We start from the raw sequence: 20300 nt of genomic DNA, 5'->3' as shown, positions 1-20300 counted from the left end.
ATTTCTTCAACAAGGACATGTATACATCAACATACACCAATAAATATTAATGACTCGGTTGTTTACAACACTGTCACTACAGCCTTAAAATATAGCCTGAAATGACATCATAAATATGAAATAAAAACCACCAAACTATAAATAAAGAAGCACTTGTATCTGACACGGAAAACATAACGAAAAATTATTCCCATCGCGCGCGCATTATCTGTCAAAAAAAGGGATTTATGGTAAACTCACTGTTCACCCCGACTTGGTTTGTGAAGCTAGTATTTAAGTCACGAAGTGTCAATAAATAGTTTCCGGTTTTTTACTTTAAAATCGTACGTTTAATAGTAGGTAAATGATTGACTTAAAAATAGCATGTCCTTAATGACATTAATAAGTATATAAATCTCAATTAATCATATGCTATATTATCTTGACAACAACCGGAATCGACGTTTTACGTGCCCTCCGAAGCAAGGAGACGCCTACTTCGAATACCACTAAGCGGTCACCTATCTATGAAATGACCGTGTCAAGGGTTGCTTAATCAACAGGTTGTTTACTGACCGGTGAACGCAACTGACTATGTGCGTCCCTTCTCAATGTAATAATCTTCACAGCACAAATTACATCTTAAAGAAATCAGCCATTTGTGCAAGAAACAGACAGGACTTCTTCATAATATTAGCAGTAGATAAGCAAATCAAAACCCGTACAGTTCCAAAACGGATTGTCAGTAACACTGACGACATTTTAAAAGAAAAACATTTGCTTAAAAATATGAAACATTTAGAAGGTAAAGCTGAAACAAAGACGGGATAGACAAAGGCTCAAACGAAAGGCGACCCATTTTCAAAACGTATTTCAAAGAACCTGTTTGTATCTAAATCCGAGGGAACGGGCGTGTTCACACGTATCGTGGCAGTTGAAGATGTCTGGATTTTGTTAAATAAATAATCGACTTATTTGTTATGCAAAGAAATTGGAGATGTAGGGATGAAGCGCCAGTTTAAATGCAATAAAGCAGTTGCAAATGGTACTTATTAGAGTAGCCTTTCAAAAAAAGGTCTTCAAACTAAAAATGAACTGCTGCTGTGAACTTGTGAAGGGCGGCTGCCGCTCTTTGTCATCAAATAGACTTCAATAATTGACTAAAGTTTACTATTACTCCATAAAACAAGCAATTTTCTTGTCTCGTCTTTTAATCTATATTCCACAGCTGTATCAACTTACTGTAGCTTATAGAAAGATATTTTAGGCAAACTTTACTAATACATATGAAAATAAGTTCTCGCGCAGTCGTAGCAAAACAATATGCGAATTTAGCGGGTAAAAACAGGACTGCCTACTCCTCCAGTATGAAAGATATTTGTAAACTGCACCAAACAAGCTCCCTTCAAGTAATATATATTTTTAAATAAACGGAACTGATTGTCTGTACTCTACAAGTGTTAATATATTTCGTTCTGAACACTCCGTTAGCCGCCCGAGGTTTGAGACACAAGTATGCACTACAGACACATTAGTCACATTACGTTAAAGACGTTTCCTGCTATTCTAGTGGGAAGAACACAAACTGTTACTTATAAACGAACTAGAGCTCTTTAGTTAAGCTTATATCATTAATTTTACTGCCAATGTTATTTCCTGTAGTTTTCATAAAAGTATATATTCATAATTGTTTTTGCCTGAACCAGTATGACTATGTATACGGTCACAAAAAAAAGCAAAAATTAAAAATAAGAAAATAAGATCTTCTGGGTAAAAGCCTCCCTTGCTATGTAAATAGTTATTAGTTAATTATATGTGGACATCGAGCTAAAGGCTTTATTTCGTTAAAAGTAAAATATCTTTGAAAAATATACAAAAACCAAAAAAAGATAACTGCATCGGCCGGGAATCGAACCCGGGCCGCCCGCGTGGCAGGCGAGCATTCTACCACTGAACCACCGATGCTATACGATATGTTTTACAATATAGCAATACTTTTGACGAGTAAAGACGTAAAAGTGAAGATGATTGTTTGAGCAAACCTTTCACCTTGAGATGCCTTCACTGGTACTATTATAAATTTTATCGTATTTTTCATTACCTCACGTAGACGATGAAGCAAAATAATCTTAGCCAATACACTAGTTGTACCAGAGTTTCCAGTTTCACATCATACCTCATAAGTTTCTAACTTGTTGTGAACTGATGCTCATAAGGAAAATAAATTCAGCGCCCCCTTCACATAATAGCTATAACACTTTATATCTCTACTAATATTATAAAGCTGAAGAGTTTGTTTTGTTATAAAGCTGAAGAGTTGAACGCGCTAATCTCAGGAACTACTGGTCCGATTTGAAAAATTCTTTCAGTGTTAGATAGCCCATTTATCGAGGAAGGCTATAGGCTATATATCATCACGCTATGGCCAAAAGGAGCAGAGTACCAGTAAGATATGTTACAAAAACGCGGAAAATTTTGAGCCATTCTCTCTTATGTGACGCAAGCGAAGTTGTGCGGGTCAGCTAGTATTTGTTATTTATCGTTGGAATACTGCCCGCCACGAAAAGCTCCAGCGCCCAGTTAGGAGTGATATCTCTTCTGGGAAACCTAGGCAGTTACTATGTATATCGACAACTAAGACGAATAAATTTCACCTTCATCAGAAAACAGGAATAACAAAACAGTATTTTGGAATGGAATATTTATCATTCCTGTCTCTTGGTTCCTTGAAACCTTGCAAACTGTACCCCGAATCTCTACCACTATTGACTACCGACAACCGGCTAGCTACCGAAACTTTGACATTTAGAATGTACTGCCAAAATGTTTCCTACGACACCCGTCAGAGGCGCTGATCAGATTTTCATACAAAACTCGATGACAAGTCGGTTGTCGGTAGTCGATAGTAGTAAAGAATCGAGCTACTGCAAAACGTACCGGCTCGACCCAACCCAGTACTATGCCTTTGCATGGTGATTGGCAGAAAGGCAATAGATTCGAATAATTTTAACTGACTCCAGACAATTACTGTAAATAATTTATTTACAGAAAAAATCAGAAAAAAATTTTTTGCTCACCCGGTTTTCTAACCTGTATCCATACTATGTTTTACAAAGCAGACTATGTATCAATCTATACTAATATTATAAAGCTGAAGAGTTTGTTTGTTTAATTCTTTGTATGTATGTTTGAACGCGCTAATGTCAGGAACTACTGGACCGATTTCAAAAAATCTTTCAGTGTTAGATAGTCCATTTATCGAGGAAGGTTATAGGCTATATAATATCATCACACTACAACCAATAGGAGCAGAGTACCAGTAAAAAAGGTTAAAAAAACGGGGAACATTATGACCCATTCTCTCTTATGCGACGCAAGCGAAGTTGCTCGGGTCAGCTAGTGTATTTATAAACTAAGTCTGTTTGTCTGTTTTTTTGTTGGTCTAGTTTGAAGTGGTCCTTCGTAAGTAAGGCTAAGACTTAATATTGACGGATTGCCCGCAGATCTTAGGACTTAGGAAAGACAGACAGAAACCTAAATCTAAGTTTCGTTTACTTAGGATTTGTACTAAGACTGTTATTTATTTACGCAACTGCGTACTTGTAGCAAATAGAGAGTCGAAATTTTAGAATAAAAATCATGATTATATTGAGTATATTCATTGTGATATGGCAAACTTTTACCATCTAAAAGTGAATGAAACATAAGTAAAGAAACAGCCAATTTTGAAGGAAGGGAGGTAAAAGAACTGCTAAGTATCCGTAGGTTAATGAAAAGCTAACATACATAATAATATTAGGTCGGGGAAAGTCTTTTCGCATTATAGTATGTATGAACTTGTAATAAAATCTCTTTGGCTTCAAAAACAATAAATGAGTACACGGTTCATTAGGTTTATCCCAGTTGACAACTATTGTACGTCAAATTGATAATCACTATTCAGTACATTGCTGCTTTGACGCAAAGCGCTTAGCATCATAAACTAAGGGAGAAAGCAATGCACAGCATAGTAAACCAATAAGAAATATTAAATAGATTCTCTGATATACCGGTAGTTTCCGAAATCTAAGAAGTCAATACATTGTTACATACTTTATCTTGTTAAAACAAAATAACAATATAAAGAAAACCCACTCTTATTGGTTAAAGTAACTTGACGCTACACTCAAACACGAGTACGCTCTCAACTTTAGGGGGTGTAGTTAAAAACTTACACTCACTTCCCGACTACGAATAACAACGGCACTGCTTAGGAAAGAACTTTAAAGGTATCTGCGGAAAACAAAATTATAGAAATTTATAAAAAAAAGAAATACATGGATACGTAATCTATCAATTAGTTGTATAAAACATATAATAATAAAAAAGATATATATATATATATATATATTGTTATTATATTAGACTACCAGGATCAGTACCTGGTAGTCTAATTTTGAGCATAAGATCTCTTATGTCGTGGTGTAATTAACTCCTAGTTCCAGAAAGTAAGTACTGTTGATTTATACAAATTTACTAAATGCTTATATCTATAAAAGGCTTATTATAAGCTATGAGCTTGCTCGAAGATGGGATAAAAATAAAAAAGGAGAAAATATGAGCGAAACTCCTATTATTTTTATTGTCTCCATTTTTTATACAACACGCATTTACATTCGTGATAATATGCTAAATAGGTATATTATAAGTATTCATTTAAAAATAATTACTAAACTGATAAAGCCCCGTACGTGACAATCTAACAATTTTATTCGCAATATTATCAGTGGCGAGGTCATTTCAAGGTGAAAGGTGTACGGACACACGCATCTTTGCTCTTTCTTATTATTATTACGTCGAGATACCAATAAGTATATTGAAAACAGGTATATAAGCATCGGTGGTTCAGTGGTAGAATGCTCGCCTGCCACGCGGGCGGCCCGGGTTCGATTCCCGGCCGATGCAGATATCTTTTTGAGTATCTTAAAATTATCGCTGACTTACAATTTTTATCAAACGCAATGAATATAAGGGAAATTATTAGAGATTCCACACTATTCGTATAATCAACTCATAGGACTTTTTCCTTTTTTCTTGAAAATGAAGTTTTAATTTGCATTTGTTCGCCGTAATTTTTATTAAAAAAAAAATCAAGCTTTTGTTGGTTACCATTTCTAACTTTATTATTTTTAATTTTAAAATCGATTCATATTCGGTCCGTTTATAAAATTTTTAATGTCTTCGGGTCAATTATAGACTCCTAAGGTTGCTAAAATGACATTGCAGTTAACCGTTTACCTCCGATCAAAATGTAGGCCAGAATCTATGTGCTGTAATATTTTTAAAATCCATCTATAAATGCGAAAGTCAGTCTATTTGTTACGCTTTACAACTGAACAAACTAAACTTCTGAATATTCAAGATAATAAAATTTTTACTCGGAGATTGATAAAGACACAAGATCAAGTAAGGGCTATTTATATTTTCAAATATTAACAATTTAGTGGTTAATATTTGAAAAAAAATAGGAAAATAATTGATGAAACGTTAACTCAAGCCTGAAACGGCAAAAATAGAGAATGAAGCTATAAAAAACACCACCATAGTCCCTCCCATAGTTATTTATGCGGCTTCCGTAAAACCGTTTTCCATTGCAATATCAGGATTTATGTGTATTGGACTTAGAGCTTACAGCCAGTGACAGGGATTCAAGGAAATTGTGATATGTTGTGCTATTTTAAAATTGAGTTTTATTTGAATCGATGTAGATATAATGTACGTGGGTGGCTCTTGAAATCTTTGAAGTACTATATCTGAATTTGTTTTTATATTAAGCTTAATTTTGTGTCTTCTGCTGGATAAAGATCTATTTCTTCTCCAATTGCAATATTATGTAAATATATTGCAATGTTCTATAATTAATTTAAATTGGAATGTACCTATAACTTACATGTGTATATGTGTAGTATATACTGTTAATGTAAGACGGTAATAAATATATATATAAATAAATAAATTGCAGATGGTGAGGTGATCGAGATGAGTTGATAGGCTACAATCATTCAAAAGCCAGTATGAGTTGTTTTTGGATCCAAGGGTGACTAAAGGACGCACAGTCAAGTTACAAACAATTTGTGTTTGGAGTAAAATATCGAGAATAGTATTGGCTCAGTGAAAATTTGTTTAGCACACATAAGAAGTAAGCTTTAGATATATATTGCTCAAAAAATATACTCAGCTATTTGTTTAATTTGCTTGAATCCTAATAAAATGGGAATAGCTCTATTTTCTGTATAAAAAAAATAAAAGTAAAAAATATATCTGCATCGGCCGGGAATCGAACCCGGGCCGCCCGCGTGGCAGGCGAGCATTCTACCACTGAACCACCGATGCTACATACTTGTGAAACTAAACAACTGACTAGAAATATACCTAAAGTAAAAGTAAAGATGCGCAAATTACCAATAGCGCTCTACCTTTCACCTCAAAATGACCCGGTCAATGACCATTATTATACGAAAGAATTCACTAAAGTGGTCCAGACACCATACAGTTATTGGTGAATATGCAGAAAAACAGTTACTGGTCTAATCTTTTTTGTAGTAGGTTTAAAACTAACTTCTCCCTGCGACAAAGATTGTTTTTTGATTCTGTGCCATCATTAAACTATTTCCCGTAAAAATTCTGAAATAAAGATATTCGTAAAAAACTAAATTGGTCTTTCTCATCTTTGACTTTACCTAGAAAGCTAGGTATTTTTTTTAGGTATGTAGAGTCAGTAAATATTATTTTGGTAAACGGCAGTCATGTTTGACAACATGGATATGATTTTAAGCCCTCGGGACTTGTACACATAATATTATAATACTATAATATAACATGGATGTAAATTAAAGCATAAGAGGTATTTAGTTACTGTAGCAAGTGATGTTCTTCGAAAAAACCCTGATTTTATGTTTGTGTGTGCAATGGTCAAGTAAATTCTTCAAACAGTAATAGCAGGCTATCTTACCTTAAAATGTATCGGTTATTTATTAATACTAGATCATATTTGTAAAGCAAGAGTGAATGCTACTAGCTCTTCAATCTATCTATTAATATCTCACTGCTAATTGCTAATGGGAAACAGTTTCCTCGGAAAATAAAAACTTCCCCAGATTTCCTAGATTCCCGATTACTTTCTTTAAGACATCAAAGAGGGAAACCTCAGGATTAAAGTCAATTTTTTTTTTCATTGATAAGACAAAGTACGGGCTTGTAACTTGGCAAGTCTTCTGCCTATATTTCGGCTGTTTTACAAGCGTGATGTTTAGATGTAACATCTCCCTTCACTTTAGTAAATCGTCACGTACTATTTCTCAATACAAGAGAACGGCAGATGTTTTGTATGCTGACGCTACTAGTATTGTATGTACTCACTGATTCTGTGTGGTAGGTATCAAGCATCGGTGGTTCAGTGGTAGAATGCTCGCCTGCCACGCGGGCGGCCCGGGTTCGATTCCCGGCCGATGCAGATATCACTTTTTGTAGGTTTTTAAGACAAGGTTTGTAGTTTCAACCTTCTTCACATCATTGAGAAGAGACACCTCAGTACCGCGATTCTTTCACTATCGACTACCGATAACCGGATAGCTCTCAAATTGTTTTGTGTGAGAATCTGATCACCGCCTCTAGCGGGTGCCATAAAAACAATTTTTGAAGTATATTTTAAACGTCAAACTCTTGGGACTCCATAGTATCGACTGAACAGAATCATGCTACAGATTTGGGGTCCAATTCGTCAGAGATAAAAGCAATAGTATGGTTACAGTCTTCTGCCTATCTTTCGGTTGTTACAAGCGTGATGTTTATATTGTAACATCTCCCTTCACTTTAGTAAATCGTCACGTTCTATTTCTCAATACAAGTGAACGGCAGATGTTTTGTATGCTGACGCTACTAGTATTGTATTTATTCTCTGATTTTGAGTAAGTAATGTAAGTAAGTAATAATAAGTATGTAGCATCGGTGGTTCAGTGGTAGAATGCTCGCCTGCCACGCGGGCGGCCCGGGTTCGATTCCCGGCCGATGCAGATATCTTTTTAAGATTTTTACACTTTTTATCCTGTAAACTACGTTTGAGAAATATAACATTACCGTAAAACCGCCAAAGGGTTTTCGGACGGCTTACACAACTTTGACACTAGGTTGACCAGTGACCACTAACCATACAAATATTGAAGTTAAACTCTAACAATTCACTTGCATTCACTTCCTTCACAATAATTTATTTTATAAAAATCTGTTTACAATAAATTTATTTCAGACATTACATACAAACATAATATCACGGCTATTATACCCGCAAGTGTAGGCAGAGTTGTATGAGATACATCCACGTATATTACTTTACTGGATACCGCTATAGGTAACGTTCGGAAATCGAACGTGATACCTCGAGAACCGATCAGCAGTCGGATACCACTACTGTTTGTGTTTCAGTATAAATAATAATAATTAAAGTAATGGACCGTAGCGTCCCTAATTACCATACCTCCGTCTAAAATAAGAAATTGTGGAGATATTAATTAAAATTATAATTTTATTGCCGCTGCCATTTGCATTTTCCGGTCCTTCTTCTTTTAAGGGATTCTTATTACTTTTACTTTTTGTAATAAAATAATTATATTTAAGTCTTTAAGTACTTTTGGGATTGTTTACTCTTTTACTTTACTTTCGTAAAGTTAGAAGCTATAATTATAAACTAAAATGAGTTTTTTTTTAATTGTTAACAATTTTTTGTATTATTTTTATTAGGAACCCTTGTATGCGACACAGTCAAATTCAAAAATATATGTAAGTCTACTGCTTACACAATCACATTTTCAAAAGCATTCTTGTCGAAGTTAATAGTAAAATGACTACTGCATGTCGTCACTGAAATAATTTTGTGTTATTGTTGACTAATTGAGATTTCAATTATCACAACGCAAACTGTCATATTTTCAATTACAATTTCATATAAAAAAGTATTGGAATGAGCAATAATAAAGGCTTTTGAAAAATATTACATGAGACATAGTACATAGACGATTAAATTCGACTCCGAAATAAAAGCAAAATATTCGCAAAGCAAATAGACAGTTGAGACTAAAAATAATGCGTTGGTCTACCCAGAATGTCAACAATCTGTATCTGAATAATATCACATCTGAAATTTCTGAAAAGTGTAAACCTTTTGTTAAAAAAGATATCTGCATCGGCCGGGAATCGAACCCGGGCCGCCCGCGTGGCAGGCGAGCATTCTACCACTGAACCACCGATGCTTCATGGTCATATGTTATAATAAGTAAATACATACAATACTAGTAGCGTCAGCATACAAAACATCTGCCGTTCACTTGTATTGAGAAATAGAACGTGACGATTTACTCAAGTGAAGGGAGATGTTACAATATAAACATCACGCTTGTAACAACCGAAAGATAGGCAGAAGAGTATTAGAGGCTGTAGCCATACTTTTGCTTTTATCTCTGACGAATTGGACCCCAAATCTGAAGCATGATTCTGATCAGTCTAGAGAGTTTGACATTTAAATGTACTTAAAAAATTGTTCTTGTAGCATCCGCTAGAGGCGCTGATCCGATTCTCATACAAAACAATTGGATATCTAGCCGCTTACCAGTAGTACCCGATAATGACAGAGAATCGCGGTACTGAGCTATCTTTTCTCAATGATGTGAAGAAGGTTGAAACTACAAAACTTGTCTTAAAAACAAAAAAAGATATCTGCATCGGCCGGGAATCGAACCCGGGCCGCCCGCGTGGCAGGCGAGCATTCTACCACTGAACCACCGATGCTTGATACCTACAACACAGAATCAGTGAGTACATACAATACTAGTAGCGTCAGCATACAACATCTGCCGTTCACTTGTATTGAGAAATAGAACGTGACGATAAAGTGAATGGAGATGGTACAAATACTTGATAATATACCTAGTTATTTGAATGTTGCAGTAGTATTCAAATACTACGCTGAAGGTTTGATTCCCATCAATCAATCATCTGCGTCTCCCCATAGGCTGATGATTGCAAATTCCATAGAAAAATGTTGAATGGTGAATGATGATGATTTTTTTACCTATAACAGGGTAGTTAAATGGGTAAACATTTTTTTATAAAACTTATACTCACAAAAGATTTATCCAAAATGTTGATATGGTGTAATTTTTTATCCTGAATAATGTTGGAATTAAAATCATTATAGGCTGAAATTAACCACTCATTTGATGCCAAAGAAAATAAATAATAGTGACGACACTATGTCGTATTTTTATGCTGAAATGTGTTTTTGACATTTCATAAAGAGTAGCTGATTGGACTGGTAGTCAACTATCGATTTAATCAAAAATGGCCATTCGTATTTATATTGCAGATGTAGAGCTATATAGGTTAAATAACATAGACAATGTTGACATAGCTGCGCTAACTATGTAAACAATAAATATGTTACGCGGGGTTCTATGAAGAACTATGCCAAACTAAATAAATCTTGTACTATAGTAATCAGACAGCTGATAAACATGATTGTATACTTCTAAATAAATTTAATTCAAAGTCTGAACTTGTGCTTATCACGCAAATACAAACGTAAGGATGGATATTGTAAATGATAAAGATCTTAAAATTCTAATCTGAAAATGCTAGCCACCACCTAAAGAGGAACAGAGTAGCCGGCATTGACACGAGTGAAGTCATGGGACAAGTCTAGAGTTAGATAATAAAATATATCATTGCATACTTTCTAGTCTAAACCATTAGTTTAAAGTTATGACGTTTGCTTATTTTAATGGATTGTCACGTTTTTTTTGATAAAAGTAGTTTTGTATGCTGACGCTACAGCTGAACATAATCACTGATTTTAGTACCAATATTTGAAGCATCGGTGGTTCAGTGGTAGAATGCTCGCCTGCCACGCGGGCGGCCCGGGTTCGATTCCCGGCCGATGCAGATAACTTTTTTTACCAAATTTAATTCAAACGTTTAGAGACAGGCTTGGAGATTTCCTACTAAATATATAAATACATATACCTAGACGTGTAAATATAATATTTTGGTTTTATACTAGTGTGTGCCTGGGCGACCTTGTTAATCGTGTATTAAGGTTAAAAGATTAGCTTAGTTATTAAACCATAATTTCTCAACCTTTTCCAAGCTTCCTTAACGATGAAAAAAGTCTAGCGCCCTCCTTTACATACTAGTTTTAGAAATTAAATACCTATACAGTAACCATGTGAATAAAAGAAACCAGTCGAGTCACAAGTCTCCCTCACTTCAGACAACATTTTCCTGTTCTCCTGAATATCAGAAAAAAATCTCGACTAAAAAGTTATCTGCATCGGCCGGGAATCGAACCCGGGCCGCCCGCGTGGCAGGCGAGCATTCTACCACTGAACCACCGATGCTATGTTATATGACGAGCAAACAAATCTCTACAATATTTTCAATACATTACTAAACTACTTCACTTTTACACAATCTATTGAATAAGAGGTAAAAAGTTATTATTTCTAAATAGTGAATGTAATCTTCTTCATAATGTTGTTAGAATTGTAATTTCGAGACTTGAGATATGAGCATCGGTGGTTCAGTGGTAGAATGCTCGCCTGCCACGCGGGCGGCCCGGGTTCGATTCCCGGCCGATGCAGATATCTTTTTGTTAATTTTAATCTCTATTATTGTCTACGCTGACGAAAACGGCTTCTCTTCCATTATAAACATCCTACGTCCTGTACCGTTAGCCGGGTTCAATCTGTTCTGTTCTGTCGTAGTGGTCAACCTAGTGTCAAAGTTGTTCAAGCCGCCCGAAAGGCCTTTGACATGGCTTGCCGGGTTCAATGAAATTTGCCGGCGTAGACGAATATCGGCTAGGAGGACATTTTTATTGTTATACGTGTATAGTTTTTACTTCACAAGGAAAAACTGTAAAAATTCTTCAAGTAGGTACTAAAATAATATACTATTTACTCATTCATATAAAACGGCCATTTACCTACCACAAACTGGTACCAGGGCAGCATAACTCCTCAGAAGGTAATACTGATGGATGACCGATACAAACGTCGCTCGCAAATAAAGATAGAACGCTCGTTTGTGAAGCGAATAGACGAATTTGTAACAGGTCACTACGTGGGCCTGATAAGATGTATTGTATGTGTTTTGAGAATTATGTAAGTTGTTGTGTATGTAGATGTAATTATTAGTTAAATATGTATGTAAAACTAATATTGTTAAATACAAACTTGAGTAATAAAGAAGAGGCCTTTGTCGTGTATTGGGATACGGAACTAGATAGGAATGTTTGGCATCATCCGCTAGTAATTACTTCTTCTGTTGTAAGCAAAAAAATAAAATATGTATGACTTAACAGACACTTTTTATTATTAATAAGATCGGTCCCATATAATAGACAGTGAGCCAATGCCACATATCAGACAAGTTATGATACTTACCATACTTCAAGCTACTATGGAGCAAAATTTAAATATAATAGAAAAGACTAATTACGAAACACATTAAACACCGAAGTGTTATTGACAAAAAACCTACTACAGCATTTCCGACCCTGGTATAGAAACCGGAACCTCGTGATCAGCATTCCCATGCAGTGACCTGTCAAAACGCCAATCAGAGTGCTTTCAAGGATACATCATGGCATACCTTCGTAACCCTTTTTCGCCAGAATGAGATACATAATTTAGAAAAGCTTTCCACGTGGACCTAGTCGCATGCAAGAGCTAACCTAGCAGCTATAAAACATAAACATAGCAAGCAATTAACTCTCTCAGATAGTATCATGTTTTTCTCCCGGGGTTCTCTCGGTATGAAATTATAATCGTATTTTATTTCCATCTAGTCTCCAGCCTCCCCCGGGAGAATGGTTTACGTCGCAATTGTTGTAATATCTAAGCAATATTACTTGTAAATAACGGTTCTGTTTGCGAAACGCGAAATAAATTAAAGTAAGATGTAAGTAAATAAAATACGAAAAGTAGAATTAAATTAGAAAAATATCTGTTATTGTTCCCCACTTTTGATAATTGTATTGATAAATTCAATTTTAGGTGGTATGTTACAGCCTCAATTGTAAAACATGAAAAGCATTGAATGGCACAAAATCAGCAGTTAAATAACTATCAAAATAAATTACGGATTTTAGGATAAATAATTATGAAGAGTATAATAAGTGTGTTTTTTTTCCTTTTTTGACTTATACCTGCAGAGAAACAATCACTGCTTGTGAAATGAATAAATACTGATAATGTGTACTTTTTGGAACCACACTACAATGCTTCAAATAAAAAAAAAACATGAGCATCAGTATCAAAGCATATAAAATACCTACTATCCATTCCTTTGTTAGTTGACTAAAAAAATCTTGAGGCGTGAACATAGAAATTTCTGAAAATATGCCTAGTTTTACGTAGAAGGGTACCGTAAAAACTGTAGGTAGGTAGGTACATTATAAAGGTTTGAGACCAAAATACATTGTATCAGTTTATGTATAAAACTTAGCTACTGTTTTGGTATAAACAAAGGTTATCATAAAATGTTACCTAACTACACTATGTTTTTTACTACTTTTCGCAATATTGTTAAACCTTGTTACTTTGTTTTAGTTTTATTTTCCAGATAACAAGACTACCTACCTTATTTTGATAGATACCTTATTTTCATTTTGATTTTACCTTATAAGTTAAGGTAAATAGTAACTATAGTAGTTATTATTTTATCTAACCAATTGTATATTTATTACCTGTTAGTATAAACACATGTGGGCGTAAGAAGAGCGGACACGAAGAATTTAAAAAAGAGAATTAAATTAATTTATGAAAAATAAGTATTTCGTAACTCATAAAATAAATGTTATTATAAACCTCCGTATTTAAAGTCGACCACTGCCTAAGTGTACTCCAAACTTAAACTTTAATAAACTAGTAGAAAACCAACATGGAAGCGATAATAAAAAAGTATATTTTACGAAGCGCATCCCAAACTGGACGGCACTCGACCACCAGAGCAAAACTTTAACTTTTGAACTAAGAACTTTAAATATGTAGTTTTAAACTAACTAACTAAAGTTTAAAGTGGTTGGTTTATTATGAAAAAGGAAGCTAGCACATGTTTATTTTACAGGCCTTTAGAAATCATTTTCACAAAATAATAGGAAAGCTATAAAAAGCTGTGACTAAATGAGTCCCGTTCAAAAATAAACTATTCGAATATGTGCCATTTTATTTGCAACGAAACTACCAGTACCTACGTATAGGGCAATAAAATAAATGGCCTGCATTGCTATTGTTATTGAGTAATATAATTGTTTAAAATTGAATATTTCACATTAAAATAATGCTTTTTGTAAAATATAATATCATGAGGCGCCTGAAATACTTTGTACACAATATTCTGTCGCAATAAATAATTGCTATTTATTTCTTGCAGGCGCTATCATGTTCCTTTGTCGAGTTTCTTTATTATCTGCATTCGTTGTTGATATAGTTACATGTTTCTTTAAATAATGTATAATAATAAATTATATAGTATTTTCCTTTGCTCGTAGTCGAGTAATTGCTCGAAAACATGTCGTAAAATCACAGTATTTTATTTTGTTTTCTATACAATAGAGTCAACAAAAGGACTAAACTACATCATTAATGAACCTTCAAAGGTCGGAGTTCTAATCTTCACTTAATCTAACCTGAATTGTGACTTTATCACAGTACTTGACACTATTTCAGCAAGGGCAAAAACAATCTTAGTTAAGAAATATCTTAGAATGCGGAACACAAAACATTTGCAACAAACTCTTTTCATTCTTACACCAACTGTTTAGTCTTGTTAAACTAAGTAGGTACTTCTTCATCGTTTTCTGACTTGGAGAGAAAGAACAAGATAGAAACAGGGATTTATCAAGAAAGCAAACTGAATGTAGACCCCGTGGAGAGAACTCTTGGGTACGATTCAGGTACGATTCAGACCAACCGGCTCGCGTCGGGCCGGGCCGGGCGGCATTTTACAATGCGGTAAAGAACATTGAATTGTATCAACAGTAAATACAGTTCATATTTGCAAGCAACTTACGCATAGCTATCTCCGTCGGCATCCCGCGACGCGTCGCGACCTGTCGCGACGGCCGACCGGCCCCGACCGGCTCCGGCCGGCCCCGACCGGCTCCGACCGGCCCCGACCGGCTCCGAACGGCGCCGTCGGCATCCAATCGGCTGCCGTCGGGTCCGTTCGGAGCCGGTCAGCTGTGCGTCGTGAAATACGAACGGAGATTACGGTGCAGCAACTAGCGAATCATTGAAGTTGTGTTCTTCAAGCGACAGTTAACATATTAAAATCAAAAATGGATACGGAAGAAACACTAATTTCTTTAGTCCAAACATATGATTGGATTCCAGCGGACGCTGTCGGCTGCCGCGGCACGCGTACGGCTACCGCGGCATCCGTACGCATACCGCAGTAGCGGTACAGCTCCGGCGGACGCGTTCGGCTGCCGCGGCACACGTTCGGCTGCCGCGGCACGCGTACGGCTCCGTTCCGATGCGGGCCGACGCTAGCCGGTTGGTCTGAATCGTACCTCAGACCAACCGGCTCGCGTCGGGCCGGGCCGGGCGGCATTTTACAATGCGGTAAAGAACATTGAATTGTATCAACAGTAAATACAGTTCATATTTGCAAGCAACTTACGCATAGCTATCTCCGTCGGCATCCCGCGACGCGTCGCGACCTGTCGCAGAATGCATTCGGCTGTCGCGACGGCCGACCGGCCCCGACCGGCTCCGAACGGCGCCGCCGGCATCCAATCGGCTGCCGTCGGCTCCGTTCGGAGCCGGTCAGCTGTGCGTCGTGAAATACGAACGGAGATTACGGTGCAGCAACTAGCGAATCATTGAAGTTGTGTTCTTCAAGCGACAGTTAACATATTAAAATCAAAAATGGATACGGAAGAAAAACTAATTTCTTTAGTCCAGACATATGATTGGATTCCAGCGGACGCTGTCGGCTGCCGCGGCACGCGTACGGCTACCGCGGCAGCCGTACAGCTCCGGCGGACGCGTTCGGCTGCCGCGGCACACGTTCGGCTGCCGCGGCACGCGTACGGCTCCGTTCCGATGCGGGCCGACGCTAGCCGGTTGGTCTGAATCGTACCTATGTTGACCGTTCTACCAAACGAGTGATCGAAGCGCAATAACCCCCGCCGTCGTGTCCTGCAATCTTTTCCAAGCAGACATAAAATCGTGTTCAAGTTTGGCGGCACCTATATAAAAAGACACCTAACTAAGCAAATTATTTGCCTAGTTAGAACTCCAACCTAAAATAAAGGCAGACAAACAAAAAACATAGGCCCCACGGAGCCGTATTGCTAACAAAACCGAACAGTCTAGCCTATAAAAACTTAGGAGAGCTATAAGGCATTATCTAGAGAAAGTTTACTAAGAATTATAGACCTAAGTCTAGGTCTTAGGTATCACATTAGCCTAGATGTTCCGTCAAGGTATATTCGCGGAATGGCCGACCTACATATTTATTTTGTTGTTTGAGGCCAAAGACTGAACTAGTGATTTGGTAATGGATCCAAATTACAGACTGGATGTTTTATTTTTATGTTCTAGTTCTAGATTATTGACCTAATACCTACCTTACGGTATAGGTCTTAATAGAAAAATTATTTTATTATTAAGTGAAAGTCTTATTTAAACTTTATCGTTGAATTTTCGAAAGTACCTACATAATTAAGGAAGTAAAATAAGATAGAAGAACTCGAATAAGTATTTAAATTCACTTGGCTACTTAAATATTCTCTCTAATTCCCAGATAAATGAATAGGTACACATATTGGCTATAAATACGATTTGAATCGTAACAATAATTTTCCGTCAAAATATCCTGACTCGGAAGTAGAATAATTCAGTTCGTATTAACTTAATACATAAATATAATTACACTTTCTCCCATGACGATAGGCAGAGATCTAAAAGTTTAAATTTCCCACCTCTTTACCTCAAAAACAAAACCAATGTTCATTTACAAATCAAAACAAAGTTAACTTGTATCCCATTTCATCATTCATCATTGGTATCGAGATACAGTACAGTACAGTCAGCAACACAGAGTTAGTTAAAACAATGCTCGTGCTTGATCAACGTCGTCAATCCTTCGTTCTACAGCGAGCTGTATCGACCGAATACTGCCGCTAACTAATAACACAGATTTAACAGCTCTACTAGAAGTTTTAGACAAATAATTTGGTAAAAAAAAAATACTAGCTTTAAACTACAATTTGTTATATTGAATCTCGCATTTTCTCCAAAAATATATTTCATTTTTAACTGTTCTTTTTTTTTCTATATTATCTGTTTTCACTTATTTATTTTTTTCATATCCGCCCCCTACAGTTGTAAAGACGCATCTGAAATTTTTGTCGAAATTGAATTCCATAATATTGCGGGATTCATCAAAAAACGAACTATACGTTTACAAATCAAAACAAAGTTAACTTGTATCCCATTTCATCATTGATCATTGGTATCGAGATACAGGTCAGTACAGTCAGCAACACAGAGTTAGTTAAAACAATGCTCGTGCTTCATCAACGTCGTCAATCCTTCGTTTCACTGCGAGCTGTATCGACCGAATACTGACGCTAACTAATAACAGAGATTTAACAGCTCTACTAGAAGTTTTAGGCAAATAATTTGGTTAAAAAAATGTTACCTACTAGGTAGCGTTAAACTACAACTTCTTAATTAGTCTTTTTTTTTTCTATATTATCTGTTTTCACTTTTTTTTCCATATCTGCCCCCTATAGTTATAGAGACGCATTTAAATTTTTTGTCAAAATTTAATTACATATTATATTGCCGGAACAATCAAAAAACGAAAAAAACGTTTACAAATTAAAACAAAGTTAACTTGTATCCTATTTAATCATACATCATTCGTATCGAGATACAGTACAGTACAGTCAGCAACACAGATTTAGTTAAAACAATGCTCGTGCTTCATCAACGTCGTCAATCCTTCGTTTCACTGCGAGCTGTATCGACCGAATACTGACGCTAACTAATAACAAAGATTCAAGTCTACTAGAAGTTTTGGCCATGTATTTTGGAAAAACGACTAAAAATTTATAAACGACTTAGCGCATCTCCGCTCACGCTTTCTTGTTTTTATTTAATACCGCGCATTTTCAAATTGATTCACCTTTTACACCTTCTCTGGACTTCTTCAAATAATTCAAGACCAAAATTAGTCAAATCGGTCCAGCCGTTCTCGAGTTTTAACGGGACTAACGAACAATGGTGGCGTACGTAACTCATAAACCTAGGGCTAATTATGAGCTATAGAAAAAATACTTACGTCAGAATCCTCGTGACTTCATGAAGTTAGAAATAACTGAAATGATCTATGAAAGACTGATGAATTGCTTTTAATCATGTATTAGTTTGGAATTAAAAAGTACGGTTTGACATAAGCTCGAATGCAACACGATTAGAATCGAATTCGAGTGTCAGGAGTAAGCCTGTTGGGTATATTCGAGAGCCTTTACGTCTAGTCGTGTGCCTAGTAACGGTTTTTAAACTTGGTCCAATTTGAAAACGATTGCCTCGACTTTTATGGCCAGTTCACAAAAACGTATAAAACATAAATTTATAGTTTAATAGATTTTTATTTTTCTGACTCTTTTTGAGCTACGCGCTAACTATACGACCTGAATAACAAGCAGACCACTTTAATAGCTACGTGGCACGGATTTTTATGTCTATAAAATCCTAAACCGTAAAATTTGAAACCAAACACTACAATAAATTCATCCTCCACACTCATGAATCAAAAATGAGATTCGAAGATTTTATTAAATTCTTTCAATAAATCCTTTCTCGAAACATATTTATATTCACAACGTGTGCCGCTATTGAATGTAGAAATATTTTATTGAATTCTTGTTGTGAACGTTCGTGTCTGACCTACAACTTTGCTATTCAGGATTCCTGAGATTTCCGTAGTCTGTTCGAGCAAGATGTCTGCAACATACTTTGTAAAACGATGTTTGATATTGGACAGTAGGTACTGGGTAGGTACCTATTGAACACAGGTATTGAATTATATGCTTAGGTTCTTTTGGATCTATTTGCTCCTGACTGCAAGTTTGGCGCAGTGGTTAACGTTTTCACTACGCTGCGATAACCGTAGCGCCGCGTGTGATGGTTTCGAATCCCATCCGGGACAAATATTTGTGTGATAAGCATGAGTAATATGTTCTGAGTCTGTCTAACCGTCTGGTTCTTAGTGTAACTACTTATAAAAAACAAACTATACGTTGATCGGTGTTACAGAGCAGTTAATAGGGAACTACGTAACTAATAAGTAGGTACCTACAATACAAAGGCATATTCTACCACAATAAGTATGTACTTGCATTCAATGCGCGAGCGTAAATCACGTTCAGGCACAGTTATTAAATAAAAACAGATCTGCAAAACTACAAAAATATCAGCCAGTATTTCCAGTAAAACTTTATACCAAACAAAAATAAACACAGGCACTGTGAATTTGATTGAAGCGGATATTCGGCGTTCCGGTGCCATTCGCGCGGGGGCGCCTACATCGCGGACCTGTTTTTTTTTCGACAGATTAAAATCCAATAACTGTATCCGACCTACACGTTGCGTTGTTAGTTGTTTACTCTAAACTTTTTTATTTTCATTTGACTTTATGCTTTTTGAACGTAGACTTTTAGACGTTTTTTTACTCAAATCAACGTTTGCATAGTTAGGTAGAAAGGTAGATGGATAAGTCAAAAACCGATTAAATCGCCTGTTAAAATAAGTATAGCAACAAATGCTTATGCGTAATGTTTTAAGTTCAAACACCAAAAATATGATTAGAAATTGAAATTTACATAACTGTATTGGATAAGATTCTCGTTGATTTGGTAAAGTAGTCCATTAGCTCGTAAATTAAGGTTCAATGAATTTTCTTGCCTTTCACAAAAGTTTACCGAGTGTACTATTAACTCTATTAAGCTTCCAGATTTAACATTTATTATCTTGGTTCAAAGTTTAAGTCAGTTACCAAGGCATCAACAATAATAAATTCACAATTTTGTGGGTGGACTTGCTTATTTGTGTACTTTTTTTCAACGAGTAAATTGCGTTTAAAGTGGCATCTATGTAGAACAGTTACCAGTTAGCATGTAAAGTGAAAAAATGGGTTTACTGCCATCTGTTGCTTTATTGTTAAACTAATGGCAATGTAACTACAGCAAAATCTTTCATGTTTTGCTGCTAGAT

General features: G+C 35.9%; 10 non-coding genes across 10 annotated transcripts; 5 read left to right on the top strand and 5 right to left on the bottom strand.

Moving 5' to 3' along the window:
- Positions 1-1873: 1873 nt before the first annotated feature.
- Positions 1874-1944, bottom strand: TRNAG-GCC (transfer RNA glycine (anticodon GCC)). The gene has a single exon. It is a non-coding gene; the product is annotated as a tRNA-Gly (tRNA).
- A 2908-nt stretch (positions 1945-4852) lies between these two features.
- TRNAG-GCC (transfer RNA glycine (anticodon GCC)) lies at positions 4853-4923 on the top strand. Its single transcript has one exon. It is a non-coding gene; the product is annotated as a tRNA-Gly (tRNA).
- Positions 4924-6280: 1357 nt separating this feature from the next.
- On the bottom strand, positions 6281-6351 carry TRNAG-GCC (transfer RNA glycine (anticodon GCC)). Its single transcript has one exon. It is a non-coding gene; the product is annotated as a tRNA-Gly (tRNA).
- A 1049-nt stretch (positions 6352-7400) lies between these two features.
- TRNAG-GCC (transfer RNA glycine (anticodon GCC)) lies at positions 7401-7471 on the top strand. Its single transcript has one exon. It is a non-coding gene; the product is annotated as a tRNA-Gly (tRNA).
- Positions 7472-7959: 488 nt separating this feature from the next.
- Positions 7960-8030, top strand: TRNAG-GCC (transfer RNA glycine (anticodon GCC)). The gene has a single exon. It is a non-coding gene; the product is annotated as a tRNA-Gly (tRNA).
- Positions 8031-9192: 1162 nt separating this feature from the next.
- TRNAG-GCC (transfer RNA glycine (anticodon GCC)) lies at positions 9193-9263 on the bottom strand. Its single transcript has one exon. It is a non-coding gene; the product is annotated as a tRNA-Gly (tRNA).
- A 464-nt stretch (positions 9264-9727) lies between these two features.
- On the bottom strand, positions 9728-9798 carry TRNAG-GCC (transfer RNA glycine (anticodon GCC)). The gene has a single exon. It is a non-coding gene; the product is annotated as a tRNA-Gly (tRNA).
- Positions 9799-10879: 1081 nt separating this feature from the next.
- On the top strand, positions 10880-10950 carry TRNAG-GCC (transfer RNA glycine (anticodon GCC)). The gene has a single exon. It is a non-coding gene; the product is annotated as a tRNA-Gly (tRNA).
- Positions 10951-11334: 384 nt separating this feature from the next.
- TRNAG-GCC (transfer RNA glycine (anticodon GCC)) lies at positions 11335-11405 on the bottom strand. Its single transcript has one exon. It is a non-coding gene; the product is annotated as a tRNA-Gly (tRNA).
- Positions 11406-11576: 171 nt separating this feature from the next.
- TRNAG-GCC (transfer RNA glycine (anticodon GCC)) lies at positions 11577-11647 on the top strand. The gene has a single exon. It is a non-coding gene; the product is annotated as a tRNA-Gly (tRNA).
- The last annotated feature ends 8653 nt before the right edge of the window (positions 11648-20300 follow it).

Source organism: Anticarsia gemmatalis, chromosome 11 (genome assembly GCF_050436995.1).
Source record: "Anticarsia gemmatalis isolate Benzon Research Colony breed Stoneville strain chromosome 11, ilAntGemm2 primary, whole genome shotgun sequence".
Lineage (NCBI taxonomy): Eukaryota > Metazoa > Arthropoda > Insecta > Lepidoptera > Erebidae > Anticarsia > Anticarsia gemmatalis.
The sequence above is the reverse complement of the archived record's forward strand: the minus strand, read 5'-3'. Positions and strand labels throughout refer to the sequence as shown.